At 41.1% G+C, this 8,685-nt stretch overlaps 1 long non-coding RNA gene across 1 annotated transcript; it reads left to right on the top strand.

Annotated features, from left to right (window-relative positions):
- The first annotated feature begins 7,221 nt into the window (after positions 1-7,221).
- LOC129657172 (uncharacterized) lies at positions 7,222-8,685 on the top strand. The gene is made up of 3 exons (XR_008716575.1): positions 7,222-7,620; positions 8,087-8,157; positions 8,245-8,685. It is a non-coding gene; the product is annotated as an uncharacterized LOC129657172 (long non-coding RNA).

Here is an 8,685-nt window from a genome sequence, read left to right as displayed (position 1 = left end):
GACTCTTTGCGACCCCATGAATCGCAGCACGCCAGGCCTCCCTGTCCATCACCAACTCCCAGAGTTCACCCAGACTCACATCCATCGAGTCAGTGATGCCATCCAGCCATCTCATCCTCTGTTGTCCCCTTTTCCTGCCCCCGATCCCTCCCAGCATCAGAGTCTTTTCCAATGAGTCAACTCTTCGCATGAGGTGGCCAAAGTACTGGAGTTTCAGTTTTAGCATCATTCCTTCCAAAGAAAAACCAGGACCGATCTCCTTTAGAATGGACTGGTTGGATCTCCTTGCAGTCCAAGGAACTCTCAAGAGTCTTCTCCAACACCACAGTTCAAAAGCATCAACTCTTTGGCTCTCAGCTTTCTTCACAGTCCAACTCTCACATCCATACATGACCACTGGAAAAACCATAGCCTTGACTAGACGGACCTTTGTTGGCAAAGTAATGTCTGCTTTTGAATATGCTGTCTAGGTTGGTCATAACTTTCCTTCCAAGGAGTAAGCGTCTTTTAATTTCATGGCTGCAATCACCATCTGCAGTGGTTTTGGAGCCCCCCAAAATAAAGCCTGACACTGTTTCCACTGTTTCCCCATCTATTTCCCATGAAGTGATGGGGCCAGATGCCATGATCTTAGTTTTCTGAATGTTGAGCTTTAAGCCAACTTATTCACTCTCCTCTTTCACTTTCATCATGTTACTTAACATTAAAGCTGCATTTTACAAGTATTAACACTTTTCATTTAAAAGTTCAGCTTATTGATATGTCTGATAAAGCATAAAATCTTAAATATATTTAACTTTTAGAATTGAACTATAAGTGGTATTTCATGTGCTAGAGAATTTTTATATCTTCTGTAGATAAAACAGGAATAAAGGTATTAGGAATATGAAGTACAAGATTGTATACCATTTCCCAGAGGAATTCCCAGGAATTTTTTTTTTCTTATTTGTATAGTCAAAAGATCTCATAGCTAAGAGTAGGATGATGAATAAATAACGAATAGCATAAAATTTAAGTATATCTTGAGTAAACAATAAAGATCATAATAGTCACTAACATATGCTAAGTGCTTACTCTTTTATTTGCCAGACACTGTGCTAAGTCCTTTACATGTTAAGAAAGGAGAAGAAAATTCTTTTCAAAGAATTAAAATAAAAATTAACAGTATAGTAAAGTTTCATTAGAGAAATTGACATTAAAAGTTAACTTTGGTAAAGAGGTCAAGTATAAGATAAATGTGCAAAAATAAAAACCACATAAATGTGCAAAAATCAAAATCTCTGTATTAACAATAATTGACTACAAATGAAAATGTCTGATGGAGAGGTCATCAAGAGGACATGACTGCCAGGTGACCTGCGAGCTGGATATGGAAAATCAGGGATGCCTTGTCTCTATTCATCCTTGGAATGTACATTCTCCTCACCATTCCCACAGTCAGAACCATTTCAAGGATGCAGCCTTGAGAGGGAACATGTTGTTGAGACCATCTGGACAGTATGCGGGGCTGAACCCTGTTACGGATGCTGACAAACTCAAGATACTGATGGGTGTGTGTGGAGCTGTACTCAATGCACGGCCTTTGGAGACAAGCCTCCCAGTTAAGTCCCGTTGCTTAGCAGGACTGGTGCCTAGTAATCGGCAGTGGCTGCCTCATTCCTCTTTCCCCACTCTCTGTGTTCAGGAGCTGTTTTCAGATTTCACCTGGGAAATGCCTGAGTTTGTGAACCAGCGATGCCCCAATAATGACAGTTAAACAACTTGTAAAATACTTAGGAACAAAATTAAGAAGAAAAGAAACAGGGACTACTTGAGTAAAACTGTAATTTTATGAAAAGTCATAAAAGCAAGATCTAAAAAAGTGGAACAGTTTACCATGGTCCTGCTGCTGCTAAGTCGATTCAGTCGTGTCCGACCCTGTGCGACCCCATAGACGGCAGCCCACGAGGCTCCCCCGTCCCTGGGATTCTCCAGGCAAGAACACTGGAGTGGGTTGCCATTTCCTTCTCCAATGCATGAAGGTGAAAAGTGAAAGTCAAGTCGCTCAGTCGTGTCCGACTCTTAGCAACCCCATGGACTGCAGCCTACCAGGCTTCTCCATCCATAGGATTTTCCAGGCAAAAGTACTGGAATTACCATGGTCCTAGGTGAAAAAATATAAAAATGTCAGTCTTCCAGAATTCATGATTTTAAGGCAATTAAAACCTCAATGAATTTTTTTAGGGAGGGGAATTAGATAAAATTTTATCAGTTCATTTGGAATTAACAAATAGCAAAAAGGCAAGATAATTGTAAGAGGTGAAAGGAGACAACTTATCTACTGACTCAAAGACTCAGGAAAAGTATTAGGAGTTGTTTTAAGCCGCTGAGTTTTGGGGTGCTGTGTTATACAGCAATAACTGCTTAAGACAGGCCTTACAGCTCATGTATCCTAACTCAGCTGTACTCACCTGAGGACAGGGCTGGGGAAATTTGAGTTATGGTAATGGTAAAAAAAAAAAGCAAACTGGAGTAGGACCTAGAAGCTTTATGATTAGAAGAATAAATGATAGAATCAATTAAAATAGCAGTGGCAAGATAGAAAACAGAATTAGACAACAATGTATATATAAAAAAGACTGTTCAGTTACAGAGCTATAAAATAGAATATATCCTTGATAAAATAAATAGATAAGCACAGGAGTTGGCTAACTATGATCTGGCTTGCTGCCTTTTTTGGAAACAAAGTTATATTGGAGCATAGCTACACACATTTAAGTATTCTCTGTGGTTGCTTTTGTGCTCTAGCAGCAGAGCTGAGTAGTTGAGACAGAGACCTTATAGCCTGAAAAGCTGAAAATGCTTATCATCTGGCCCTTTACCGAGCCCTGCTCCTGGCTGGTAATTACTCCTACAGCATGGCGTTCCCGTGGCGGAGTTCCTATAACAGGAGAGGACAGACGCAGGGGATGGAGCAATTTACTCGAGGTTTCGTCTGTATATCTCACCCTTCTATTCCCTTCTTCAAGTTGGTTGGGAGTGAGATGGCAACAAGGAAAGAGACTCAGACCCTCAGCAGATTTAACCTTGTGAAGTCAGAGAAGTCAGAGCGGTAGGTGCTCAATTGCCTCTTATCGTGGAAGTGAGATTGGAAGCTTAATGACAGTAACACGTCCAAATAATTGGATTAAGTGTCAGGCATGCTCTCTGACTAGATTTGGAGCTATATCGATTGAATTGTTTACTGAATAGGACAGTTTTAGCATTATGTTGATGCAGAAGCATTTCTTCTAGAGATGGGAACTAAAAACGTGTGAATCCTTAACCAACAGCATCCTACTGTGTAGCACAGGGAACTGCTCAATGTTATGTGGCAGTCTGGGTGGGAGGGGAGTTTGAATGGATACATGTGTATGTACAGCTGAGGCCACTTGCTGTCCACCTGAAACTGTCACATTTTTACTTGGCTATGTGCATGCTAATTCGCTTGTCATGTCAGACTCTTTGCAACCCTATGGACTGTAGGCTCCTCTGTCCATGGGATTTTCCAGTCAAGAAGACTGAAGTGGGTTGCCATGCCCTCCTCCAGGGGATCTTCCAGACCCAGGGATCAAGCCCACATCTCTTAGGTCTCTTGCATTTTTTACAGGTGGGCTCTTTACCACTGACACATAAAATAAAAAAGATTTTTAAAAAATCAGCACTATTTAAATAAAAAACCCAAAAAATAATGTATGAATCGAATAACTATGTTTTAAAAGTAGATACAAGGCAAAAAATAAAAACAAATATGAATTTTATTAAGCAGTGGTTTCAATAGTAGTTCTTTCACTTTTATGCATTCAGTGGTTGTCTAAGCAATTACAGATTCAAAATGATCGGTGACAGGAACATCAGGTTTATCAGCAGAAACACGAAATACGTAACGCTGACAGATCATCATGTATGTGTTCAGGGCATACAAGCTAAGATTCCTCTGAGAACGTTCACCTTTGCATTTCCTGACTTCCATGTTTAAACTTGTATCCTGTGCATTGTGTTAACACTTTTCTTTGCATTTAGTTTCCTTTTAAAACATGAGAACAAAAGAAAAAATTTAATATCCGAATCCCTAAGGACAGTCACCATATACCACATAATAGCTGCTTAGAGGGACTTAAGTTTTTTATATTTTTAAATCTTTGGAACATAGGGAAGGTATTTGGTTCCTTTTATTCATATCTCTAATGGATTAAAAGTATTGTGCTCAAAGTTTGCATAAAAATTTTTCTTTTAGTGCCAGAAATAAATGAAAGAGAATAAAGGACCTCCATCAAGAAAAGAAAATGTAACACAGCTTAGAGACAAACTTGGAAACTCAGTTTTAAGTGATTAAAATATATGAATTTAAAAGGTCGTCTTTTTAGAAAAGGAACTGGGGTGATGACATCGTCTACCATGATAACTCTGAAAGAGAGCGCAGGAGATAGGGTAAAATCAAGGGACTTTGGGGTATTATAGGAAGTGGGATTTTTAAAAATATGAAAGTACTTGTTCCAGAGCTTTCCAGGTAATAGGTATTAAACATATGTTTGCTTCTTCCCCTTTCGAAGGAGAGACAATGTGTTTCCCATACTCTCTTGTAGCTATCATTGGCCATGGGACCAATTTGGGCCAAGGAGACATAAGAGGGATTTTGTTCAGGTTGATCCCTGGGTTGGGAAGATCCCCTGGAGAAGGGAAAGACTACCCACTCCGGTATTCTGGCCTGGAGAATTCCATGGACTGTAGAGTTCAAGGGGGTCGCAAAGAGTCAGACATGATTGAGTGACTTTCACTTTCCTTTGCTTTTCTTAGAAAAGAGATGGCACAGCCAGTCACATGATACTTCCTTTTTTTCTGTCTGGTAGGCAGACCTCAGAATGCTTCCTCAGCAAGCTCTGTAACAAGATATTTAGCAATTCCTGTTGTATTTGAACAAAGTTTGTATGTTTGTTTAAAAGTTGTGTTTTGATTTGTATCTGCATTCCAATTAATGATTTTGATAAGCTTTGGACTTGATTATCAGCTCTGGAAAGCGGGGTTTATGGAGACATTATTGTCAAGAACCACTTAGTAAAGCCCTGAGAAATATGTTGAGAATTTGCCACTAGAGACAGAGGTGGATCAAGGATGGTCCTCACCTGAACTTGGGCTTTGGTAAGTTTTTCCTCCTTTGCTAAAAGGTTGAAACATATATCTGCTCTCCCATAAATAATTCTCAAGGATTCCTGAAACACTAATGGCCCATATAATCTTTTTAAGGAACAGAGCAAGACTACCGCTGACAACAGGACATTTTTTAATGTTTTTTTTTAATCCTAGATTACCCTTTGCAGTTTGCTTGGTTCAAGACTGCATCCAGCAAATGACAAACACCCTCTAGATAGCCCAGGCTCCTTGAAAGCCTTATAATCAATTCAAGGGGATTTTAACTTTGCAGAAGGAAAAGTTAACAGGGATATGAAGTACCTCTAGACATCTCTAGATTTCTCCAAAGTCAGTCCTGCCTTAGAAGACCCTCCAAACTAGGGAAATAAGCTGATATAACCCTACAAGGGGTAAAGCTTCCTATTGTCCTTTCAGCTGAGGTTTTGGGAATTGGGGGCTTCCCTGGTGGCTCAGACGGTAAAGAATCTGCCTGCAATGCAGGAGACCTGGGTTCAATCCCTGGGTCAGAAAGATCCCCTGGAGAAGAGAAAGGCAGCCCACTCCAGTATTCTTACCTGGAAAATTCCATGGACAGATAAGGCTGGTGGGCTACAGCCCATCAAGTCACAAAGAGTCAGACATGACCGAAGGACTAACACTTCCGGAAACTCAATACAGACATTTTTCTCTTTAGGGTCAAGCCATCCTCACATTCTCTCTGTATTTCCACCTCTCTTTCTTCATGGCAATCCTGCTACACTAGAGAGGTTTTTAATATGAGGAAAAAGAACACTTCAGTCTCAGAAAGATGCTTAGCATCAAAGTCCTCTAGGCAAGCTCTTTAACATTTACATTTTTTTTTTAAGTTTTCTTAATGCTCTGAGGAACACAAGGCAGTTCTCCCACACCTCCTATGGTCTGAGCACCCCCTTCGCTTGAGAGACATCTCACTGCTGCTTTGGCTGCCGACAATCCCTTGTGAAAGGTTCCCATTCTCCTCCAGTGCTGAAGTCACCACAGGGCAGGGTTATGAAAGGACTTGATTATGGGATGCAATTATAGGGGAGTCTCAGAATCTGTCCAAGCAAGTGACCTTTTATGATAACCAGGGCTTCCAGTTCCTGGAACTTACTTAAAAATGAAATCAATTGAAAAGTGTTAGAGAAAATCTTCTTCACAAAAAAATAAGAATAAAATATAACCAGTGGAAAAATACAAAAATGGGAAAATTTCCAGCTACACTAGACTTTTTTTAAATTGCTTCCTAAAGGTTTAAGTATTCTCTTTTTCTTTACAATTTTTTTCTTTTGAGTTTTACTGAGATATAATTGACAATCAGAACTGTATAAATTTAAGGTATACAGCATAATGATTTGACTTTCATCATGGAATGATTACCATAGTATGTTTAGTGAACAGCATCATCTCATATAGATATAAAATTAAAGAAGTAGAAAAAGGTGGTTTTGCCTTGTGCTGACAACTCAGAATTTACTCTTAACAGCTTTCATCTATAACTTACAATGGTGTTAATTATATTTATCAGGTTGTACATTATATCCTTAGTACTTATTTTATAACTGGAAGTTTGCACCTTTTGGCCACATTCATTCATTCCCACTCTTCCCTACTCCCTGCCTCTGGTAACCACAAGTCTGATCTCTTTTTCTATGAATTTTTTTTTTTAAGCCCTACAACACTGTATTAGTTTCTGTTACACAACATACTGATTTGATATTTGTATACATTTCAAGATGATCAACACAAATCTGGTTTCCATCTGCCACCATACAAAGATATTACATAATTACAGACTATATTCCCACCCTGTACATTTCATACCTGTTATTAGATTTCTTATTAATGCAAATTAAAATGTCTTGTTTCATTCTGGCTAGGATGCACTGAAATGAGTTGCGAGGCGTGAGAGCCTGGCGGAGTTTTGATGCCTCCAAGACCTGTAACTGGGCCCTTAAGTGTTCAGGAGAGCATCGTTCTGCCCTACCGCCAGCAGTTGGAGGATTACTGATGTCCTTTTATTTATTTAATTTTGTCTGAGCTGGGTCTTCGTTGCTGCGTGGGCTTTCCTCTAGCTGCGGAAAGTGGGGGCTGCTGTCTAGCTGCGTGTGTGGGCTTCTCATTGCAGCGGCTTCTCTTGTGGAGCTCGGGCCCTAAGGCGCGAGCTTCAGTAGTTGTGGCTCCTGGGCCCTAGAGCAGAGGCTCAGGTGTAATGGCCCAGGGCGCAGCATGCGGGATCCTCCCGGAGCGGGGATGGAACCTGTGTCTCCTGCACTGGCAGGCAGATTTTTTTTTTTTTTTAACCACTGAACCACCAGGGAAGCACACTGATGTTCTTAATGAGAAGAAGTTCATGCGTGAGGAGGGGTGAAATCGACTGCAGTAAGAATGAAGCATTTACACTCGCCCAACAGGATCAGCCAGGAGTGTGACTTGAAGCAAGCAGGGTTTCAGGTAAATAATTGGCCATGGTGTGCTGAGTGGAGAGGAGGAACTGCAGAGGATTCACTGAAAGAGGTCATATTTTTTCAGAGAGGATAGTGAGGAGGGGCCCACTGTAGGTGTTAAGAGAAGCGATGGGGAAGGGAGGGTACCTTTGCCATCTTCCCAAATAAATCCTGGTGCTCAGAACTCTGTCTGACCTGTTCTCTGGTGACCACATAGGCTTTAAAGTCATTGGTTCACTAGTGGGTGAGCTTGTGATGATAGGAGTTCAAATTTATTTCTGTTGTGCCAGCTCCAAATACCAGATGTGTCTGCTTTTAGGGTCTGTGTCTCAGGAAAGCCTCTGGTGGTCTTTCTTCTCCCTCTTCCCTGGTGGCCTCTCTCTAACCCCTCCACAGTACCATCCTGTTACAGGACACGCCCTCTGTATACTAAGAACACCTGTGATGATACCAATTTACCATTGAATTTCTAGATTGTTTCTTGGAAACCTGCAGATGTCTTTTCCTAATCGGAATTTCAGGATGTAGGGAACAATGCTAATAGGTAAGCTTTACTGTGGGCTCCAATGTGCTAGGTACTGGGTGAAGGGTTTTACGTACATTAACTCCTCTAATCTTCACAACTCTACAGGGCAGGGGAGGGGTGCTTCACAGGCATCTCAGCAAGGGGCAGGGCCAAGTTCCCCCAGCTTCAGGTCTACCACATGCTTACCAGCCTGTGCTCAGGCTCCTACCTACCAGCTGCAGCAGCTCTGCACACGCCTGGTGTTGCCATCTTAAGTCAGCGTGGATCGTGGCATTTCTACAGGACGACCGCAGAGCTGAAGTGTGGGGCTCCCCTGTTTATCAGAGGGACTCTGGTCTGGCATTCCCGGTGAGCGGCACCCCGAGAGCAAGTGAAACTAGACCAAGCCAAAGGAAAAAAAAGGTTTAGACTTTATTTTATTATCCAGATTTTTTTTTTTTCCTCCTGGGAGTTGTTAATGGGCTTTGCCTGTGACAGGTATATTTAATCACTTTCTGTTCATGAAAATCATTAAAGTTGGTGTTAAATTTTTCATATAAAACTATG

Source organism: Bubalus kerabau, chromosome 7, assembly GCF_029407905.1.
Source record: "Bubalus kerabau isolate K-KA32 ecotype Philippines breed swamp buffalo chromosome 7, PCC_UOA_SB_1v2, whole genome shotgun sequence".
Classification (NCBI taxonomy): domain Eukaryota; kingdom Metazoa; phylum Chordata; class Mammalia; order Artiodactyla; family Bovidae; genus Bubalus; species Bubalus kerabau.
This window is presented reverse-complemented; position numbering and strand designations above follow the sequence as displayed.